General features: G+C 44.0%; 1 protein-coding gene across 3 annotated transcripts in view; it reads right to left on the bottom strand.

Moving 5' to 3' along the window:
- The window catches only part of LRP8 (LDL receptor related protein 8), a 167,666-nt gene that overhangs the window by 111,204 nt on the left and 31,991 nt on the right, over positions 1-24,471 (bottom strand). Inside the window, exon 1 of one of the 3 annotated variants that reach the window (XM_040072799.2) lies at positions 21,784-21,874. The exons of the other annotated variants lie outside the window; for them this stretch is intronic. The gene's annotated coding sequence lies outside the window, so the exon portion shown is untranslated. Of the gene's footprint in view, positions 1-21,783; positions 21,875-24,471 lie in introns of those variants that run through there. 3 annotated transcript variants of the gene reach the window in all.

Here is a 24,471-nt window from a genome sequence, read left to right as displayed (position 1 = left end):
CCCTCTCCCAGCATATTGTTGTGTCTGCCCTTCCACCTCACCTGCATCCCCTCCCTGGGATCGGCCTGCTGGGAGCTGTTGTTGTCCCTTCCCAGGCAGGAGGGGGCAGCTGGAGGAGGAAGAGGTCACTGTAATTTATCAGCCCAAATCTCCCACTTTGCTGCCTAAGGCAAAGAGCACATCTTTAATTCTGTCTCACAGCAAACACCACAACCTGCGATGTCTCCTTGATTCGTATATCTCTCCCCCATTTCCCTCCCTGGCAGTTTTCTTCTCTTTATCTCTATCTGAAAACCATAGCACACTTGAAATCTGTCAAATGGTTTCCATTTGTATCCAGAAATCTCAGTATTAATAATACATTTTTACCCTATTATTTCTAGTTTCAGTGAAACTTCTTAGCAAGCTGACAATTTCTGCCTTATAAACACTTCCATGACACGATTTCATGAAATCTGGATGATACCTAAAGCAGCAACAGAACTGCCACTCAGTCCCATGAGTCTCAGCTTAGAGGAGGGATGCTCATATCCTTCCTTGGTACCTGGGGTTTGCTGTTAGCAAGTCATTTCATGTAAATGAAAGGTGCACATCTCAAATCCCAGCTACAGGGGAAAGCCCAGCTGTCCTCTGCTCAAAGGGGTGAGGAAAGGAAAGCAAAAGTCACCTGTTCTCCAGATAACAAGACAATAAAACAGGATTATCTGAAGAGCCATGCAAAAAATTCAAATATTCACTGTTTGAAAGATTACCGTTAAAGTTGTTTTTTACTTTCTATTCTTTCACAAAGACCCTCAACCCCCAAAATCTGTGCCTCTCTCTCCTCATTTTGACCGCATGTCCCCATCTTTCCTACTGCTCCCCTCCAGCCCTCTAAGGCCTCTACAGTCCTGCTCAATGGGGAGACAGAAATCTCAACCCTTTCTTTCCTCCTCACCTTCCAGAGCATTATCTTTGATATTACTTGGGTTATGTGATGTGTATTAACTCTGTTCCTGGCAAGGTTTCCTTGGCTGCTCCTGCACTGGCAGAATTCTCATTTCCAGCTGCATACACCACATCCTCTGCCCCTCGAGCTCACCTGAGTCCCTCCCTTACCACGCACTCCCAGCAGCTCAAACACACCCCAGCCCCACAGACATGTGATCCCTGACTCACAGTGCAAGTCAGCACTTAAGCTGCTTTCCCAACCCCAAATCCGAATCATCTGACCCGGCACGCTGCAGAGCACAAACACAATCCACCTCAAAAATCAAGCTGTGTGACCAGGCATCATTCACTGAAGGAAATTTCTCCCCTGCTGCTTCAGAACACAGTAGAATTTCTGGACAATCTCAGGGCTAAAAAAATGCAGTCTGAATTGGTCCTACTGCCTCAGCTCAACTGCTGGAGAAATGCTTATTTTAGCAACATTTATTCTAGTATCTCAGGTGAAAATTAAATATAGTGTGGAACAAATCGATAATAACAATAGTAGACATAAGACAGACAACTTGGTGCTGACATCAGAACTGAAAAAGTCAAAGGCAATAGCAGTTCACAGCCACATCTGGCACTGAAACATGCACCAAGCACAGCTGGAGTCACTCCCTGAGTACGAATTTACCATGAGGTGAGAAATCCTCATCGTGTGACAGAGGTGTGCAGCCAGGGCAGCTGCAGCTGTAAAGGGGATTTTGGTGCAGTCCATTCCCACAGCACTGCAACAGCAGGGGAAGCACAGAAACACAAGCTAGAGCCATGGGGATTCCTAAACAACTGGAATATGGATAACTGTGGGAATATCAGCAGAGCTGGAAATCTGTATTCTAGAACTGTTATTTCCATCAGTAAACACAGGGAGGCTAATTTTGTTCTCAACTACTTTGATATAAAGAGTTACAGTGGAGTCAGAGTAATTCCACTCCAAGAAAAAGGTGTTAATAACAAAAGCAAATGTGTACTACCTGTGAATCAATGGGAACAGCATCTGCTGTGCTGCTCTGACTTATTTTGCTTCAGGATTTGTGGCAGCCCCTCCACTTACAATTGGAGGTACAGCAAACAATCACTTCCACTGGCAGTAAATGTACCCTTGAGCAGATGCTGCAGAAAATCTTATGAATTGCTGTCTCAAATAGAAAACAGGTACTGCACTTTAAAAAGAAGAAAAATTAAAATAACTCTACAAAGTAGCCTTGTTTAGACGTCTCAAGAATAACAGGAGCCTTGTTTTGACACTGACAATTACCAATCAAATTATATGAAGATGATGCTCCTTGTTTTCTCTATTTGAGGTTTTAAATAACATCATCCATTATTGAAAAAGCAAAGATGCTCACTGAATTGCTCAAGTTTCTTTACAACTTGGACCCACTGACAAAGGTTTGGACTCTGAACTTATATTATCACCAGGTTAGAAGCATGAGGTCCTTGCTTTGTCCCACCATATGCTACCACAAGCTAGAGATGCTTCCTTTTCCAGTGTAGTCTTTTAAGAAAATGTCACCAAAAATTTCTAACTGCCTGTCTATTTTTCTCTCCCCTAAATCATCTGTCATAATTTCTCTATTCTAGCAAAGTACAATTCCTTTTAAGGAACCAGAAACTGTGGGACTCTGTCTCCAGGTTCACATCACATTTATCACATTTAATGTGTAGATAAAGAGTTAGATTAAAATAGTATTAGAGGTTGCAAAAAACAGCTCCTATTGTCAATTCTGACAATATCATATTTTTGAGTGCTTGACTATGCCTTCAATGTTCTTTTAATAGAAATCCATGAAGATTATTCTCAGGTTTTGGAAAGGAAAGAAAAGAAAAAATTGGAAAGAAAAATTACAGTGCCAGGATGGAAGCTAAACATGAAGCTACAGAGATCTGCACAAAGCTTCATGCCCAGCCGAATTTTAATGGGGCTTTAAAAGCACATCCTCAACACAAAAGCAAAGCCATGACAGATTTCAAGCTTCTAATGACTCAAGTTCTTTCAGTGAAGACCAAATACACACACATAACTGAGACTATTTTCCCCCTGTCTCTCTGATAAATAGCTTATCTTTTGCTTTATCAACAAAACCTGCCTGGAGCAAATGTAGAGTATATTTGGGTTCAGATAGCTAAACTAGGCCAACAGAAAGCAGGGTCTTAAAAATGGAAGCTTTGAACAGGGCTCACCACATGTAGCTTTGCTACCTCCATTTTACTGCCAGGGATACACAGACTCCAACCCCCAAAAGGAAAGGAGAGCACATCTTTGTTAAGCAGTCTATAACAAAAGAAGGAATAAATTGCATGGTAAACTGTTGCCATACCTTTTGTGAATTACACAGCAAAATGCTGTGAATAAGAATAAAATATCCAGCTACCCTCACTGCCCACTGTGTAACACTGGCCCAGAGAACATCAGCACCAGGGAGGGTGGGATTAACACCAAGGCTGGGAATCTGCCAGGACAGGAACTTCTGAAAGCAACGTTTCCACCTGTGAAAATGTAACATTTAATTTGTCCATAAATCAATTTGCCTCCAGCGTATTTCATACATAGAGAAAATCCATTACCTCAAGTCCTAAACAACATCTTCTGAATTAGGGGAAATGCACCCCCACAACCACATCTAAAACAATCAAAACTAAAAACCATTAAAACCACATCTTTCCACCCTCCCCCTTCCAATTTAGTTAGTGTCAAAAGAGTAATGAGTAATCAGGAAAATTCCTGTTGGGCTTATCTCTCAGTCCAATGGGATCTCTAAATCCTTTATCAGCATTCACAATGAAAAATACGATAACACCCACACTTGTTCAGACTAGACACAGTCTGATACCCATTTGCAGAGTGACTGGAATTTACATTGGGCAGGAGTCCAGACTTCCAGGATCTCCCTGCACCTCAATCTGTGTGGAAGCATCCAAAGAAGCACCAGCATCTCGTAGTTTCCAGAGCCCTTCAGTGACCCTTTTTATAAACTGCATTTCAACCACTGGTGTATGATCCCCACTCTCTTCAAGGTAAATGTGCTATTGGTCCATAGCTTGAGAAATGAACTGCCAGTACCACGGGGACTCTACAATTATATTTGTATTCTGGAAAAACAATTGTGCCACTTAAACTCCAGTAATTCTGTAGCTTTTGCAGATTTCTCTGGGAGGGATTTTGGAAAGCACTGCAGTGAGGATACTCCTGCTGACACAGCTCCCTCTGTACCAAAGGCTCAGCTGAGTCATCCCCACTTTGCAAAGCCTTGGCCTGAGGCTCCCAGGTGGCCATGGATTAAAATTTGTTATGCAGCCTGGAATTCCCACACTCAGTGACCTCAATGGATGAAAATCTGTGACCTCCTAACTCTCACTGAGTGACTTTCCCATTATTGCTGCCACCAACACAGCTGAGTGTGCAAACCCTCGAGACAGCACGAGACAGACTTGGAAAAAATCAAAATTCACTGGGCTGGGATCCTCCAACATCAAGAGCTGCTTCCCAACCTTTTTTTCCTCTGCAACAGGAAGGCAGAATGGTCACAATGCTAAAGGATCAGCAACTTTCCCCATCCCAACCCATCCATGTGTGGATATCACCATCAGGAGCAATGCTTGGCTCTCTTCATCCTTTTCATACTCAACCATTCCAGCAGAGAGACCACACAGCACATCCCACATGAACCAAAATTCAACTTTTGTTTACTGTTTTATGCATCTCTAGATCAGAACTGCATAATTAGCTGCCAGCAGTCAATGCATAATCAAATAAGAAAGTAATAAAGAAAAAAAACAAAACCATAAACCAACCTCAAATTATTAACACAAATGGAGAGATTGATTTGCATCAGAAATATTCACAACAGAAGGTGAAAGCAAAAGAATACCAGAAACAAATACTTTAGATGCTCATTACTTGGTCACCTAGAAGAATTTCCACCAGACACCAGAAAGCACTGGAAAATCTGGGGAAACCACAAACTTCAGAAAATTCTGCAAAAACTAAACCTCATGTCAGAGCCAGTGCAAAAATAAAAGAGCTCATTCATCTTGCATATTTCACCTAGAAAACATAAATCCCTGGCTTAACCTGAACCACAGCAGAGTGAAACGGTTCACAGAGGAGGAATTCTCTTCTGGACACAAACTGGCTTCAAAAAAGCAAGATGGAAAATATTTCTGTAGCAGCCTGTGCATATTACTCCAAGGGCAAAAAGCAGTATGTTATGCACAAATATATCCAGCACTGGCTACTGCTGGAGGCAGAATGTCAGCCACAAAGGGCCAACAGACTGATCCCACATGACAATCCTGTATTTCTGTGTATTTAAGCATATAATTAAAACCTGCTGCTGCTACACATACTAATTAGATGGACAGCATTTCATTTCAGGAGTCAGCACCCTCCTGACTGCCAGCATGGCAGCACCAGGTGCCCGCAGCAGCCAGGCAAAGGCTTCACTGCTCAGAGATGTCAGCGCTGCTCACCAGAGGATGCCCTGGGAGGGCTGGATGGGGGTTAACAGGAATCTCCCCTCCACTGCTAAGTTTCATTAAAATCTCCAAAGGTTGGAGTGCTCCAAGCATGAGAGACACTGCCTGTAACCACCTTGGAAAGAACCAGGGGAAAGCCGGGAACATCCACTGGGGCCTCAGCAGAGGACGCTCCACAGTAAGCTCGAGAAGCCGTAACGCAGAATTTTAGGTAATGAAAGCTTCACATGCTGTTTCCAGGGCCAGTGCAGTGCCCAGTTCTGATCACTGCTGTAGCTGCTGCCTTTTGCACCTTGGCAGGACGTCCTAAAGCAGATTAATCATTGCACAGGAAAACCTGAACTGAGGAAGAACGTGACTTACACTGATCTAATTTATCCCCCCTCCACCGACGACCCACAACATCCCAGGTGCATGTCTGCAACCACAGAAAAAACAATGCAATCCTGGCTCCAGTTATCAAACATGTCCCTTATCTCCACAGCACAGCCTCAGCACCAAGGGCAAGATTCCTGCAGACCTTCAGCCGGTCTTCAGACATCTCATGACCACCCATGTTTATCAACAGCCTTCCCAGTTCCCTAGAAAAGACAGAAGACACTTCCACACAAGAAACAGCAGCCACTCACCACCCGAGAACAGAGTTCTGTGGATTCAGAACAAGCATCAAAGGCTAAAGGAAACTTCACCCCTCTTGCACACATAGATGCCCACAAAGCATCGATAAACTGTTATAGTGACCACACACATTCATTTACACATCAGCCTGGGCTTTAACCTCATTGAGTTTCTGTATGCAGAGAGCAAAGGAAAAGCAGTTCATCTCAGACCCCAGCTGATGCCAGTGACACTGGTGACCACAAACGCCGCGGGCTCAGGCCCCAGCCGGGCCGGCTGCTCCGCAGGTGGGGCAGCTCCACACGCAGCACCGCCTCTGCTCAGGGGATGCAGCACGCTTCCCTGGCTTCTCCTAACGCCCGTCACTCGGCTGCCTTCAGGACCCACGGGCTGTAAGCACCGCAGTGCCTCTGAAGGGAGCAGGCAGCAGGGGATTCCATCAGCCGTTTCGCTGTCGCACCGCACCGTCTGCGCAGGGTAAGGAGCGCGAAGGCTCGGCGCTGCAGTTTGACAGGGGGCAGATCCCGCAGGGCACACGGGGACAGGAGCCTGCCCTGCAGCACAGGGACACCCCGCACACACCTGTGGGGACAAGGCACGTCGGTGTCTCTGCTGGGATGGGTCTGCTTGGGGATTTCAGCTCGGCCTTCGGTCCTCCCAGTTCTCCGAGCAGAAATTTGTAAGTCTCATGGATGCAAAGACATAGAACCCTTCTTTAAGTTTGTCTGGCTAAATAAATAAAATAAATTGATCATGATAAAAGTATCACTCGAGGAAAAAAAAAAGAAGTTGTGTTTTATAGAAACTGCTGAGTATCTGTAAGGGAAATTGTTTTAGGTTGTAACTTACCTGACTACATCTTATGGCTTTTGCTTCTTTTTGGTTCATCTTGAGTATTACAAAATTGGGTTGTTTATAATCAGCACTCGTTCTCACATTCCTAAGACATAGTAATAGCTAAGCTATAGCACTGCAGTGAAGTGTTAACTGAATTTTTCCAGCACTTCTCTTCACCTTTCCACTCTGCACTGACAAAAAAATCTTTTCCAGCTGAGTTCAGCAAACCTGCAATATCTGAGTGAAGGCAGCAAGGCCTCACACTGAGTCACAGCCAGTTTGGGTACAAACAGTTCCGAAGCAAAATTAAAAACAAACAAACAAAGCTAACAAAAAAATCTGGGATGCTTATATTTAAAGCTACAAACTGTTGATTTATAAAGTTGGTGCTGACCAGGGAGAAAATAAGAGTCAAAACATTTTTAAATTGTGAAATGTTAACAAAATTTACCAATGGGGAACACCAAACGAATCTATTAAGATGTATAATTAAAATGCTAATAAATACCAGTATAAGCCAGGCTCCAAGTTCAGTGACACTGGGATAAATCCAGTCTAAATTTACACTGTCATGACCAGGACAGCTCTGTCCTTACAAATCCATCCAACTGCCAGCAGGAGAAATTTTAGTTGCAGAGAACACAGGTCAAGGAGGATCCATCCACCTGCACCTTGTAGCCCTCCTGCCTGGATGCAGTTTTAACTGGGCAGCATCATTCACAAACAGAAATCTGCACTGCAACTCAATATTGCAATTATTTAATCCTACCTTATGTCATCCTGAGCTGCCTGCCTACACACAGCTTCCAGAAAGCATCTCACATGTAAAGCACACAGCAACTATCAGTCCATACATTATGTAAGCACTAATCTAGAGAGCAGGAGAGGGGGAAAAAAGGGAATAAATCCCTGGCTTTAGTAGGCTGGCTAAGGGCCCCATTTCCAACAAACGTCAATTTGCTGGTTACCTGAACAGCACAGGGATTACAGTTTTCACCCATGCTGACAGATGGCATTCTGCAGCTTTGATCCATGACACATTTAAAGGAATACATTCATGAAGCAAGACACATGATAAAGAGTAAAGGACCTGAGACAGGAAAACACGGACTGCATTAAGCAGCCAAGATCCAAGCATGCAAGGTTTTGCTCCGCTGTCACACCAGGACTGATCCCATTAACTTCCATGGGGACAGGCCCGATTTACTCAATTGTAAACAATCAAAATGAGGCCTGTGGCTCGAGTCCAGCACAGCAATTCATTTTCCCACTCCACGAGGGCCAGACACGCTCGGGGATTTGCCAGAGCGAGCCAAGGTGTGCTCAGAGAGGCGGCAGCTTCCCATCCACCCCGCTAATCCTGCTCTCCCTTCAGCCAGGTGCTCAGCAGAAGCAGTGCAGGATAAATAAGGTACCTTTAGATATGATGTGCAAGCAATTAAGCAGCACTGGGTCCAAGCTGGCCCCTTCACTGGTTAGACAAATACAACCCCTTAAGGAGCAGCATAAAGGTGACACAGTCTCACTGCTCCCTAGGCAGGCAAATATCACCCTGAGAGCTGGTCCTGTGCAGAGGTGAGTGTGCAAGGGCAGGCAGGAGATACAGCATCACTAAGGGTAAAATAAATACGTTCAAGTGACTAAAAAGTAGTAAAGCTACTAAACATCACATCCTTACATGACAAGGAAAATTTCCAAGGTTCCTGTTTGAAATGCAAACAAAACACACCTTTATTTGCTCTTGATTTCACCATCTCTCCTTTCTCTATATTCTCAAAGACTGTAAGAAAGCTATAGGCTACAAACTCCCTGCTCTCATGCCCACATTTCACTTGCTGGCTTTTACAATGGTTGAAAATTTTGTCAATTTTATTGCTTTTGCGTAAGCCCCAGTGATCCATCATGAAGCAAAGGATATGAAGTAAAAATGCAATAAACATTATTGCTTGACAGCTGCCTGGTGGCCCATGTGGGACCAGCTGATGGCATTACTCCAGGACCTAACAGAGAAGCTTATACCTTCAGATTAACATTAATTGGCATCCTTAGGGCAGCACAAGCCAAGAGGCCAAGGACTAAATGGGCCACGAAAATTCAGCAAACCACTTGCCCCTCAGCTGAGGGGAGGCAGACAGGCAGCCTGAAATGGAGAAACTTCTTTGTTATTCCCAAGGAGAGGCAAATACAGAGACAGTGCCCTGACAGGTCTCTGCAGAGGGTGACAGATGATTTCACAAACAAGGAAGTTTTAAACAAAACAAATAATAAAAGAGAGAGCAGATTGCCTGTGATGTGACCAGAGACATCCTTTGAGGATGCTAATAGAGTATAGAATTGATTATAAAGCTTGCCTTTTTTTGCAGCACAGACAATAAAGAACAATTGCTTGAATCAAACATGAGCATGCATAAAGATGCCCTTCCCTGGAAGACAGCTTTAGACTCTGAATTTCTGGCAACAAAACGTGCAAAAGACTAAAATGTTTGATAAACAGCTTTGGTCCAAAGACCCATGCACAGGCTCTGCACTATTCTGACATGGGCAAACCAGGGAGCTCTTGGTACATCAGAAATACGAGCTCCTCAGATTGGACTCTTTCTGTTAAAACTGCAGATTTTAGTTCTCAGGGACAGCATTCATTACAAACACAGCTGTTTAGGAAGTTACCACCACCAGCGACTTCTCCTTCCCCGTTTATTTGGAGTTAGGAAGAGGTTTCTATTTGGTTTCTTCTCAGAGAATTTTGGCAATTTCCTCCTCTGGACAGCAGGCAGCACAGTAATACATGGTGGCGGGCATCACATGGGATTCTCAAACAGATCCCATGTGAAAATCTGCCACTCTCCCACATACACAAACAATAGTCTTCTCATTAATATGTCAGCTTGTTTCAAAAAGAAGTTTCAGACTTCCTTAAGCTCTCGGGATCCAGGTCACAGGAAAACTGCCTGTCACACCCTTTCCAGGTTCTGACATGTCAGCATTTCGATGCTCCCAGCAGGAGCCTGCTTGCACCTGCTGCTTCCCCTTCTCCCCTCCGCCTGTCCCAGAGACAGTGACAGGTCTGACACTGACACAGAAGCAAAAGGCACCTTTCCCTTGGAGCCACGGCTGTCAGCAATATATTCCCTGACAGGGGTCACACTCCCCAACGTGAGCTGGAGCTGCGAACTCTGACACTGAGTGGCCGTGTTTTACACTGGACACACCCACACAGAGCAGGGCAGAGGTGGATGGAAAGCACCCTCCCCTGCACACCTTCCTGTGACACCTCACTCCTGACACTGACAACACACCAGGAAACAGCTGCCACCAAAACTGGGTGTTGAACACAGAGCACGTCCATCACAAGGCTTGCCACTGATATATTCACAGGATATTCAGATGGTCCATGATGATTTCAGGATGGTAAAGGAGGAGGGGGTATCTTAAAGATATCTTTGTCTTTAAAGATGAAGCTAAGTTGCCTCAACCAGCAAATTCCAAGTGTGATAAGCAGTCTGGGGGAAAATCATTGAGCTGCACAAGCAACTCCATCTCAGCCACCATCTCAGTGTGTCTTGATCTCATTGGGACCCCGCTATGGGGGTGCAAAGCTCCCACACAGGCAACTAGAAGTGCAAAACACGGGCCAATGTTAAAGTGACCCTGGTTACCCAAGGAGCCAGGCTATGCAACTCAGTAAATAAAAACAAAATGCTGGCCAAGAATCATTCTCCAAAAGATTTGCATGCAACTGTGTATCAGTAGTCAATTAATTTAGGAGATGGAGTACACTTTGCAAAGACACCAGTCCCATGGTAATGATGGCTGTACTAAGAGATCAGCAGGGGACGTGGGGGAAGGAAAGGGGTTAGGGAGAGTTGCCAGGCTGCTGTTCAAGGAAGAAGCTTTGATCTAAGACAGAAGGAAAAAAAAAAAATTAAGCATCCTTTAGACTATATCAGCATGGTTTATTTATCAAGCTAGAACCTATTACAAGTGTACAGATTGCTTTGAAGTTCCCTGGCCTATGTCAACTGTTTATTTATGATTCCATAATTGAGTTATGTCAGAAGTGCCAGCCTGGGAATTAGACCGCTTCCTAAGGGACAGCGAACATGAGTCTGTTTTAACTCCACGGTGCTCCAATGAGAGCTGTCAGGATGCACCAGTTTCTGTTCCAAACTGGGCTGCTCTTCCCTAAGGGCTGAAAGATGCTGAGTGCTCCATGACAATGACACTAATAACTTGATGGAGAGAGGAAAAGGCTGCCACTGAACAAAGCAGCATCTGCCAGCTGTGCTGCATGGGGAACGCCCATTTCACCCGGGGGATCAGGAACAGATGGGGCTGATGCCGCTGGGCAGGGGCAGGGACTGAGCTCCACCAGGATCCTGATACTTAGCAGGGGTAGTCAGAAGTGAAATACTAATAATTAAAAATTGCCATGATTTTTCCCTTCCCATACTCCAGACATCCAGCCCATTGAACAAAAACTCCCTCGTACTCCATGCACAGCAAAACCCAACTGAACTGAACCCACAGAACATTTTCTGTGGGTGACCTGTCTCCACCAGTGCCAGGCAGCCCCCTACAACACATCCTAGGGCTTTTAACATTCCAGCTTCTGGCTGAATATTTTTGAAGCATGCCGCTTTCATCCCAACTTCTGTTAGCTTTGTTCTTGGCAATACATTATCAACCATAGCACAGTCATTAACAATCTAATGCCCTTTCCCACTCAGGGAGTAGTCTTTCACAGCACTACACCACAACACAGGTGAACACGGGCATTTCTATCCCTCCTGGTCTTCCTCTTCCTCCCCCAGTTTTCATGCTGCAATCTGCCACCATTGCTTCCCTTTTTTCCATTGGACCAAAACTCCAGGTATAGAAAACAAACGTTTCACTGTGCAAAGCCATCAATACCCACTTCTTTCTTTCATTCTCTGGAGATGCTATTATCAAGAGACCCTAGTTCATTTTTTTTTTTTCATTACTCTCTCATTTCTCCCTTTCCAGCAAGTTTTACACTCCTCAAAGTGTAGTATCCCTTGAGTTTTAAAAGCCTACACATGTTTATTAGAGGTCATTATCAACAAGGTTCAAGGGATTCACAAACACCAGTGCCTGTGCCCCACAGTGCTTCTGTGATGTCAAATCCCAATACATTTAATTTCTGAATGAGGAACTGGGGCTCAGGGAACAAGGTACCTGTTCAGTGTCCCACACACAGGAAGAAGCCCAAGTCTGTAGTCTGAACATTTTAAAAGAACACGTAAAACAAAACAAACAAAAAGCACTAATAAAACCCAAACAAAAAGAAGTGCAAACAAATGAAAAAAGCCCCGCACAGAGTAATGTTTTCTCAGGCACTTTGAGCTCACTAACAAGACATCAGTTAAAATACCTGAACTCTGACTAGATCCACATTTACTAATTTTAACCAGTTTCCTCTTTAAAGGGGGAGATGGTTTCTGCTCCACCTGAGCCCTGTTTCCAAGGCACAGCCTGACCAGGGCATTCCGAGTCCCGGGGTCTCACCAGTGTGGGTACCAGTGAGGGAAGATGAACACGTTACTTACAGCTCTTTTAATTGTGTCTCTTTCAGACTTCAAAGTCCACATCAGCTGCCAAATGCAATTTCTTCCGGGCTTTGAAGTGCTTATATCCTAACTTCAAAAATTTCTCTGCCACAGTCCCTTCCTTGTCAAACCATGGCTCACCGGCAACAAAAGTCATTGACCCTGTCCTCCCTCCTCTGCTACTGCAGGTGGTGTGGTTTGACACCATGGTTTTAACTATGCCCAATAAAATCTTATATTGTACATTTTAAATTATTTCAAATTCTTTTAACTAATGTTTTTCCCCTCACACACCTTCCATAATTGTCCAGCATTTCAGTACACTGTCAGGTTTCTAATTAATCCTTCATTAAAAAATAACTCCATCTTCAGTCTATCTTTCTGTACAGGAGGAGGCTGACAATTTAAAAGCCCTCAGTCCTCTCATCCAATTTAAGAGTATATTTGGTGAGCACTAGCATGTTCAAACCCAGTGTAATGCTTTGAGCTTGAGACATTCTAATATTCCAGAATGTAACCTGGAGTCCCATAGCCCTGGGCACCCTAAATCTCACAGGTTTTGTGTTCCACTATTCATCACCTCCTTTCTTCATTTATCTTTGGCATTAGAAACATATCTGGGAAAAATGCCTTTTTCTCTATCACCCGGATGACATTCCATGGTTTATTTCCACAAGCAATTGTGGGAAGTCCCACCAAACCACCTCTCCCTTTTCCAGACACGTCTGAGCGCTGACAGAGTGAATGGTTCTTCAGTTTGTTAAAGAGTGCTCAGAAATGGCTCTGCTCTCTGGGGCAGTCTTGCAGAGTAGAAACGGTGATGAACCAGAATTCAATTATGTAATGAGAAATTGCTTTAATTAGCCAGTTAATTGACTCCTCAATTGCAATAACTAAAATCACTTGTTTTTACAAGGCACACTATTTTTTTCCTAAGGGCTCCCAGGAATCACCTCTGCCTCTCACTTCCCTCTACATCAACTAAAACTAAAAAGGATCAAAGAGTGCTGGCACGCTGCAGGACCACATATTTGATTGCTGCTTTGGAGCAGCCCCAAAAGAAATTCCTAAGAGGGGGGCAGAGGTACAGAGTAGCACCAGGGTAATGAACCAGTCCTCCTCTGGTGGAAAGAAGCCCGACCTTGAAGGAGGTGAAATGCAAATGAACTGAGCTGCCCTAATGCTGACTTCTTTTCACTTTTGTCCAAAGCGTCCAGACTCAGAAAGATGTGGATTTTTCAACACTAGCAAGATGCAAGACCTATGCACATGATCAAGAGAGCTGCTCAAATGACAAAGAAGGGGTATACAGTGCCTTGGCAAATGTCCTCAAGACATGGTTCAGTTACACAATGATGAGGTTCCAGATGTCTCAAAGATGAGCATGAGAGACAATCCAGGTCACTTCTGCAGCACATCGAACCCAGTGCCTAGTCCAGGATTAGGATATTGCGCACAGACCCAAGACAGATGGCAGAATTTAGCCAGAAAGCTGCCTCTGTTTACTGCAAGTTTGGATTTGGCAACACATTTAATAGGGATGTAAAATTCTACTCTGAAACAAAGAAAAAGAGAACATGACTGGCGAGTCAAGCAGTGCTCTAGCACAAGGGAATTCCCTGATCTGGAACAGGAGGTGACATGCTAATGCAGAGTCACCAGACTTCACACAGCAATGACAACTAAGAAGAGAAAAAGGGTCAGACTGGAATGAACTGGACTCTGCACCCTGGTTATCCCCCAAGAGAGCTGCAAGGGTTTATGAAGAGTATTTCTTGCAGCACAGAATCATGAGTACCCTGGTAGTTCTTCAGTTCTTCCACTTTTTTTCTCCTCTTATCCTGGCCCATAAAGCTGCTGTGACAAGGTTTCCTGGTGTCTCACAATGTACACCCCCACCTGGGTGTCTCACCCAACACAGGACAGGCTCTGTCAGACAGACACAGACAGAAGTGCAGACAAATTCCACAGGGTTCTCTCCCTGCTCCCATCAGTGAGACTCTCAGGGCTCTTACTGTGACAGTGACCTTCCAGCTGGGAGGTGACCTTAGGTCTCATGGAGTTCCAACACTTTCTCTCCTCCCCTGACTTGCAGCAGGTCATCACCAGGAGGCAAATAAATAACCTTAAATGAACTGTGCAAAAGGCAGGCTGGTGAGTTCTGTGACATTTTAAACATTTGTTTGACAGCAAGGGGTGGAAACCTGGATGAATGCATAATAACAGGGCACACTGTCCCGATAGAGGTCTGAGTCTGACGGCACCTTTTAAACGCCAGAGAAAACATCTTACCTTGGTGAAAGGGGAAGGAAAAGGAATCAGTGGTGTTGTATCTTCACTGGAGATCAAAATTTCTGTTTGAACAGAAATTGCAATTATTTATATACAAACTCTTGGAGGAAACCTACATAATCAACAGGGAAAACCTGTATGTTTGATTAGGGCTGATATTTGAATCTAAGGACAAACACTCTGTAATAACAATAAAATCAACACAAAAAGTAGGTTACTTTTTTGATGCAAGTACGTCAGGAATTACTTTGGCCCAGCATTCTGCACCTAAAGCATGTGAAAGTATCACCAAAAGAATGCCCTTTGGGATCTGAGCAGCTGCTACTCCTGCTGGAGCCTGTAAAAAGTAGTGCACTGTCTGGGCAAGCGGTAAATGGGAAAGAATCCCAGGTGAGATCACAAGTCAGATGAAATTCAGCTACAGTAGAAGAGTTTGCACCAGAGAATGTGGATACAAGCAGGGAAGTTTGAGACCCACTTTTGTACAGAATTTCCACTGAAAAAACTAACATCATAGCTCAATTTAAAAAGTAAAATCCATCAGCTCTTGAAACAAAATTCACTACAAAACAGCCTGAAGAACTGGCTTCCCAACAAATCATTGGCTTTAAGTGAACCAGTCAGCTTTGGGAAGCACAGGTCGAGATGATGGCACACCAAATACCAGATACGTGCAGGTCCTGCACAGACAGAGAAAACAGACCCTGGATACAGAAGGGTCCAGAACCTGCCCCATTCCTTCCCTCAGACCTCTCTCTGAAGGTCCCTACTGCATCTGGCTGGCCCCAAAGAACAACAACCACCTTCATCCCAAGAGACAATCACCAACGCACAAAATTCACATAATAGCACTGAACCGACTAAAACAGGCTAATCAGAAATTACTATTAAAATATGGGGCAGGTCTTAGACATTTTTCCTTTTAGCCCAATGGCATTCCTTTGTTTAAAAAGAGCACAATTTCCACGACAGAACAAGAGCCATTACAGTTTTCTTTCGATCCAGAATATCCCGTCAGGACTGATTCTGCACTAAGTCACTCCTTAAACCTTTACAATACCAGATACTCCAGGATGGACTGCGGCAGCCTTTAAAAAAGTACAGACAGTGCCATAGATGGTTTAAAGACTGGAATAAATGTCATGTCTAAGGTGGCTGCGTGGAAATTTAAAATAGGCAAAATTAAATTACCCATGAGAAATACAGCCTGAATCTCTGACCTGAATTTGGTCAGAAAGTTTGCTCTGTCTAACTCACTCAAATCAGGAGTGCAAGACAGAAAAGTAGGAAGGTTAGGATGATACAAACTATGAAGAATACAGGGTAACAGAGAGAAGCAAGAGAAGGGTGTTTCTAAGAACCCCTTCAATATCCTGGGGATATTGAAGAGATTCAGTGACCAGCAAGGGATTAACAAAACTGTTGCAATTTTACAGAAGTAATAAAGAATGGAAAAATAACCAGCAGATCTCAAATAAAATCAAATTTCTTCAGTGGAAAGTGCATGTAGGTATCAAAACCAAGCCATAAACTACAATAAAACAGCAGAGGCCCTTTTCTGAGAGAAAGCCTGAGAAATTCATAAATGGCTCTGTACAGCCAGCACGTGAAAACAGGTCAGTCCTTACCACGCTCCTTTATAAAGCAGAGGTCCATCAATTATGGGACAAGCCCCAGTGTTCGAACATCCACGGCCATCAGTCATGGGACAAGCCCTGGTGTTCGAACATCCACGGCCATCAGTCATGGGACAAGCCCTGGTGTTCGAACATCCACGGCCATCAGTTATGGGACAAGCCCCGGTGTTTGAACATCCACGGCCATCAGTTATGGGACAAGCCCCAGTGTTTGAACATCCACGGCCATCAGTTATGGGACAAGCCCCGGTGTTTGAACATCCACGGCCATCAGTTATGGGACAAGCCCCGGTGTTTGAACATCCACGGCCATCAGTCATGGGACAAGCCCTAGTGTTTGAACATCCACGGCCATCAGCCATGGGACAAGCCCCGGTGTTCAAACATCCACGGCCAAAGGGCTCTGCCCTCCCTTGGTGTGACCCCTCATGCCCTTTGACATGCACAAGGTTGTCCCTGTGCCTCTGTCTGCCCCCATGCCTGGGGTGGCTCCTCCTGGCAGGCCCTGGGCTCAGCCGTCCCTCCTGCCCCTGGGGCACACAGAGGAAGAGGAAGGAGCGTGTGTCCAGCTTCCAAAGGAGCAGAGCCAGCTCAGCAAAGGGCTCGTGTGGGAAGGGAGGGCTGGCAGACAGCATTGTGTGTGCTGCACGGGCCACATTCATGGAAACAAGGGAAGCGACCCCTCCAGAGCCAGCAGAGCCGTCTGTTCATTCCCCGTTTGTTCGCTCTTTCAGGCTTAAACGCTTGAGCAGATTTACACAAGTAAGTGCACTCAAGAAGTGGGCAAACTGAATATGAACACAAGGCCAACTGGCTGCAGCGTCCAAGAAACAGAAAATAGTATTAATCCCCTGAATTGGAGACCAAAGCACCACCTGTGCCCCATGGAGCTCCCCAGTGGGGTCCCCTCCCACCCTTCTGCAGGGCTGCACACTGGGGAAGCTGTGGGGCACAGCGGTGGGGGACTGCCTGAGGTACCCACCAGGTCTGGCCCCCCTGCCCAAAACTGCCCTTCCATATGTTGGCACAAGCCTAAGGCAATTAGTGCAGAAGGAAAATAAGGCACTGGGAAGTACTTGAAGCACTTGAAAGTTTACCAAAATAGCTCTCCCCAAATACAAAAACTCTGAGTTACCACAAAAAGTGCCTCTTCTAGATCCAGCAGTCAAAAGCCATCCCCCTGGGAATGCTGCTGCTTGGGCACCTCTGTGCTACAGCAAATCCAACACTGGCTGAAGTGCAAACAACACAATCTTTGACTTCTAACCCATCAAAGTCAGGGACTAGTTTGCAATGAGAGCACTGCCTTCATGGGTGTTTGTGCATATGCACATAAAAGAAGGTAGAGAGTCCAGAAATGAAAATGAGATTTCAAAAAAGCTGAAATCCTACAGCTTGCATGTCCTCCCCTGTCTGTCAAACCCGGTTTCTTAGGAATATATTTACAATTCCTAGACAACTGCTCATCAAACCTTGCGCATGTTTTTGTGATTTTTGACAGTTAGAAGAGCATATATTTGTTCAAGTTTATTTTTATAGCATTCAACACCACATACCAAAAACCCTCTAGTATGGAAACCAACAGCATTTTCTTCTATCCAGCTGTAACTTTTACCATGGAGGAGAATGGAGGAAGAGATACCTGCTCATATCTTCACATCCTCAGCCTTCTTCATGCAGTTTTCACAACAGCTAGAGAACAGTTGTAAAAGATTAACTGCTCTCAAAAAAATCCATCATTTACAGCTTTCTGTTGGAGCAATGATGTTACATAATAGATCCTCATCACTGACAGAAGCAGCTGCTTGATGTTCAGTAATTAATTCATGTGAAGCTGAGTTGAACTGGACAAAGTGCCTGTACCTGTTACTCAGCTCTAAGCACAGGCCTCCTCATAACCCACCAGCATCTTCTGCATCTGTCACTGGAGATTTTTGCCTGTTTTGTTGCTCCAGTGACCTTTCCTTTTTGCACATGATGCTGTCCAGTGCCAATTTCGAGGGGTACCAGGGTCCCCTCTGACCTTGTCCCTATCATTTTCAGCAATCTGTGTCAGCAATGAGCCTTTTCCTCAATGAATAAATGTCTGTGTTCTGCATTTCCACCTTCGCATATTACAGTCTCCAAATCCTTGTAACTCTCCCTGATGTCTTTGCTCCAGGCATAATCTTGAATTATTTGTGTCACCATAAACAGTACACACGGCATTATCTAGACAATGTATGTTTTTAAAAGTATGCTGCAGTGTCGAGCACACAGAGTTGTACAACCTTACTTCTCCCCTCTTAGGTGTCCACATTCACCAGTGAACACAGGAATTTTACCAGGGAGATCAAGACACACCAAATAATTGACAAACACAATCCCAAAATAGAAGAACATATAATTTCAAGCAGTATGCAGAAGCACACAGACCTTCTTGCATATGTTTTTGTTCCTTTGGCAGTAATACAGGCCAGCATTTTAGAAACATCCTGCTAGTCTTGTGAAACAACCCAACAAAAAGAAAATTTAATTTTTATGTCAGCAAAACCTGAAAATTTTCGAGTTGGGCTTTCTTGGTCTGCAGGTTTTCTTCCTGTTGGATTTCAAATGCCTTCCACAAACAGAGGAAGAGGGAGAAGTCATTCGCACTTTTCTCACAAACCATGGAAATCCTTCAAATTGGGTTGAAAAGCCTTAGGCACTCAGAGCAGCAGCTACTGCTGGGTTTGCCCACAGCAGACTTGCCATGTTCTGCAGCCTTTTTGTCCAGCTGCATGAGAGATCCTCCTCCTCTGCCCTCAGTACCAGACAGTTCTGTAGGCCACTGCTTGAGACAGGTGACACCAGGCAATCCAAAATCATCAGGGGGTTGATGCTGTCACTGCTACTTACCTTCACACCTGTCTGGACTGTGCTGGAATAAACTTCCAGAAAATAATATGGATTGCAGAGCTGCAATCCAACAGTGAGCAGTAACTCAGTCCCAGAAATGCAGCAGCAAGCAGGTTCTCTTAGGCCTTTAATAGCAAAGGGTATTTCCAAGAATTCTTTCAAATTCTGGTCAAGAGTTGTACCAAAACACACCATACCAGAAATGCAATTTTTCTGATACTCAAGGAACTTAATAAGAAAGTGAAACATCACAATACATAACTGAAGCTGCAGACACCCTATCCCTCCTTTCCAACATGTAACACCCCCTGCCCTTTCCCCAGCTCCCATCTTGCTGTCTCTGCCTCCTCAGATTTCATTTTGGTTGCAGTCTCCTGTCACAAGCGACTTCCATTCCCTCCATCTGTCCCCAGCGCAACGTGATGGACGCCACGAACTGAAACCAAGGGTGTTCTCTTAACTTCCCACTGAGCTGTACTTTCTGTCTGCTCATGCTGCTCTTCTAAAACCATCCTCATCCCACTGCACTCAGCTCAGCCAGAACAGCCAAAGCCAGGCTGCACCCTCGGGATGCCCAGAAAGGTGCTGCTATCTCCAGAGGCAGGAGCTGGTGAACAAGGACACGACATTCCCTCAGTATTTCTCAGGGCTCTGATTACCATGACACAAAGGAGTTTACCCTCCCTGAAGGGTCAAGACAGCCAAGGGAAGAATATGTAATGAAGGCCAGCAAAAAGGTGACAAACACAGGCTGCAACACAGACTATCAAACTCTAAAAGCAACATCCCAGATGAGTTGTGCCAACTCATCCCAGCCCTGGCTGGAGATAACAAGATTGTCTCACAGTCTGAGGGTTCCTAACTTGCACCCCCGTGTTTCAGTGCAGCTGCAAACAGCTGCTTGCACACCAGCAAGGCTTTCATGCCCTTCAGCCAGCTACATTTAAAACAGCAGGTTTGAAATTCTGTGGCTTTTTTCCCCCCAACAAACAAAACCTCTTGGCAATATACATCAAAAGAGGCTCAGCTGAATTAAACATGTTTCAGAGGAGCTCAAGAGATAAAATGCAGGTACAAGGAGCTGGCCAAAGAAGGTATGATAGAAAATGAAAGGAAATAATATAATAATTAAATAAAAGAAAATCAGGCACCTTTAACTAATTATTTTGGAGCTAAATTCATTAATTACTGGCATATTTTGACGCTTTCTTATAAAAGGCAGTGAGATCCCAAAGCAAAGGACGCTGCTTCCAAGACGACCAACACAGCCTCCAAATTCACACAGTAAAATTAGTAGAAATATGCCTGAGACTGGAGGGTGGTGGGAAACCTGAAACTGAACATGCAAAAATATTTGAGAAGCTGTATAAAATCCAGTAGCATTTTGGAGTCTTACTAAAAGCTATTCATTTTTTTTTAGTAGTTTCTTGTATTAAAAACTTTTTAGAGCAGCAGTGTGTTTTGCAGTGTCCACAGCAATGCATCATGCAATAAATTCCTGGAACTTCAGAATAAAATTCCCCTACTTAATGGACTTCCAGGAAACAACCAAGTTGGTAAAAGTTGTCCTGGTTAAGAGCCAGGAGCAGCCCACCACAGATCCACTGACTCTCCTCCCAGGATATCCCTCACTGGAGATTCCATGCAAGTTACAAATAAGACTGGGGGGCATCTTTACCCTCTCATAATTCAGCACAGGCTTTCCTAGAAACATCCATGATTTATTGCACAGAAAAAAAGAAATAAAATCTGTTTTGGGATCCCTGCAGTGCCCCAACCACAAAGCATTCCTCTGGCAAGGTAAGCTACAAACTCAGGCTGTGTCAAGGACCAGCACCTTTAGATATCTGTGAGGTAAGATTCAACTGGTTTTACAAAAAAAAAAAAAAAAAAAAAAAAAACCAACCCACAAAAACACACCCTTAAAATATATATATATATATATACAAAAAACCTAACTAAACAAACAAAAAAAAACCCAACACAACTGAAAACAACAAAAACAATTTCAAACATAATGAGCCTAAAGACAGTGGTAAGGACTCCTTACTACTGGGGTAGATGAACCCCAGTTACAGTGTTTTGCCTCAGAAAGCTCCTGAAAACAATCTTTCAACCTACCCTGTTTTTATCATTTTGTGGGTTTTTTGGGGGGAAGCACAATAAACTAAAACCAGCCAAGATGAACAGACTGGTGTATTTTAAACATAATAACCCATCAGAAGAGGCTCCCGACTATTCACACCTCGCTGTCTTTTAACAAAGGCATACACCCACAAGCCTTCTTCATTATCAGGAGTTACCAGAATTGTGGGTTTGTTTTCAGTGATGTGATTTTCGGTTTATCTATTGTAAAAGACACAGTTCCACCTTCAAATAAAAAGTCAATCCCAGTTCAACCCCAGAGAGGCACAGGCTATCAGAGGGTTATACAATTCAGAGCCATCTGTTCCCTCTCCCTCTTCCCCTTTTGCTCATAACCAGTGAGAAGTCACCCCCCTCACCTCAGTTCCACGTGGATTTTCCATCGCTCTCCAGTTTACATGACTTCACGGCTTCTCAGGCTCCACTAGGAGCCTCCTCTGCCCGTGGGCTTCTCCTCCTCTCTGCAGCCCCTCCTGCTGCTGGGTGTTATTAAACACACCTGTGTGCCCCTTCCTCCAACTGTTATTCCATTTGTACTCACCCCATACCCAGCACACATGCTGCTAGATAATGCTAACGATATTAAACCACTGCTGGCAGGTGCACTGACGAGCAGGGAAAGGAAATAACACTGTGGAGCTGGGCTGAGATGTGCCAACCAAGGACTGTGGAAGCAGAGCAGCAGCAGGACACTCCTGGGGCGCCCCTGGGAATCTGGGGCACCCCCTCCCTGCACGCTGAAAGCGGAGCCTCAAATGCGACAGGAGCAAAATGGGCTCCAGCTCCTCACCACCACCGGAGCTGGAGCTTGAAGTGAAGCAAGAAAGAAGTGAAGCAATAAATTATAAAGGCAACTGAGGAGCGATGCATCCACACAAGTTTTTGTTTTCTGTGTGTTTTCAAGTGAGAATCCGTTCTCTCTGCAGGATGCGCTGGCAGCTTGTGCCCTAAGGTAAAGAAATCCGAGCCTGACACAGAACCCAGCAAGTCACTTCTTCAGAGATTTTGCAGGCCCTCCCATCTTCTCTTTACTGCAAAGCGTATAAGAAAATCTTATCTAAAAGAATTGATTTCTCTCCAAGATGTTTTTGCCTTTATGTCCTGTTATTTTAAACACACACCCCTTCACGGTCTTATCTAAAACCGGGAAAACTGTGCAATGTTCTCTGTGCTGTCAACAACCGTTCAAAATTCCACACTAGTAATGTGGAGAGCCTGAGTGTAACAGCTCCCTCTTAATATTTTAAGCACAGAACAAGATTAAGTAGTATAATACAAACAACACTGTACATCAAATTCCCAGGTCTGCTGGAGAAACTGATGGAGCTGACATGGTTTTAAAAACTAGCAAAATCGGCCAAATGTATTTAATGAGGAAATGTTTGTTTGTCTTTCTTTGCACCTTTTTTTTCTTAAGATAATTCCACGATCAACGTGCTGGTGCCATTTTCTATATAACCATTCTCAGGAACATCAAGATGGTGATGAAAATAAAGATGTACTTAGAAAACACAAACTAAATGAAGATCAAATAAGAAAAAGCACATGTTTGGAATCTCTCTGAAAATACACTGATTAGATAATTACTATATGAGCATGTGTGCATATATACATATATAGATAGTCTTCCTTCTCCCTCTTAAAGAGAGGAAAGACCAAACTCTGATATCCGCGTTTGAAGTGACACAACCTTTTAATTTTAGTGAAGGAGTAGAACGCAAAGCTAAGCTTAAATGGGGATTTAATTCACCCATAATTTAATTCACACCATAAATACAATGAAGAATCAATAAAGAATCTGAAGTAACGGTGAGACAGTTGCAAGGTGAGATGGTTAATAAGTGCCATGTTTCATTGTAAAACTTGGAAGGGCTTGGTTTTCCCATGACCTGGATTCATCCACCGCCTCCCTATAGAAATGAATCACCCTGCATTGCACTGAAAAAAACCCAACCCCATCTGTGATGCAGCTATGGAGTAAAACACAGCACAGAGTTGTAAACTGCCTCAGAGGAAGCTCAGGGAGGCTCCTCATAAGAAGTGAGCTAACAGCAGGCTTTAGTTCATCCAACAAAGCAGCAGGATGCTGCTAAAAACAGGGAGTGCTGGAAGTGTATAAACCTCTGGCTATACTTCATCCAAGAGTTGGGTGTAAAGACTGGAAATTAAATTCTACATTGTTGAGTTCCCTTAAAGTTGTGTCTTGCTATATTCAGAGTTTGAGATTTATTTTGTTAAATACAATCTTTTTAAAAACTCCTTTAAAATACTTCCCTGAAACTACTGCAGTATGTTTACAACATGAACTTTATACAGTTTTTCTAATGACCTTTTTAGTATTTATTTGATGCTTAGTGATTTGAATATGTATTGCTGGTTTGGAGGATTAAGAGTGTTCGTTCCCATTACGTTTTTACTGGTATGATCCACTGCAGAATCCATGAAGGATTTCAAAGGTATGAGGCCTGAGACACATGGAGTGGTTTATGGCTGCCCACTCCTTCTTCCATGGTGACAAGCCACCTGCAGGCTGTCACACAGTACCAGATACCTCCACGCCCAGGAGGAATCACCTGCCAGAAAATGATGTTTCACAAAACCTCCCAGGTGTGAAGAAAAGCTCAAAATGATCATGTACAATGTGTCTCAATATCCTCACTAAGTCCCATTAACTGCTTGTACCACCCCAGGTAACCACCCTACCTCTTGTCTTCTGCCTATGTTTCAAGTTACCTTTCATTTAGTATTTAATCCCCTTTTTAGATTTCTGTAACAAAAGAGACTTTCAAAACTTCCAATCTATCGTCAGCATGCTATAACTTTGATATATTACTTATACTAAAAATGCTATCATACCTGGAATTTATTCCATATCATTTGGCATATTTTGTTCAGCTCTATTACCAGCAGGAAAGGCACTTGCACATTTTTGAATGTACAAGAGATTCTGTATGGATGCATCTCATTTGTCCACAAACTCCCATGTGATGTTGTGTGTGTGAATACAGCTGAAGGACACTTGCCAGTCAAAACAGATGCTCAATTCC

The sequence above is a fragment of the Hirundo rustica genome, chromosome 9, assembly GCF_015227805.2.
Source record: "Hirundo rustica isolate bHirRus1 chromosome 9, bHirRus1.pri.v3, whole genome shotgun sequence".
Classification (NCBI taxonomy): domain Eukaryota; kingdom Metazoa; phylum Chordata; class Aves; order Passeriformes; family Hirundinidae; genus Hirundo; species Hirundo rustica.
This window is presented reverse-complemented; position numbering and strand designations above follow the sequence as displayed.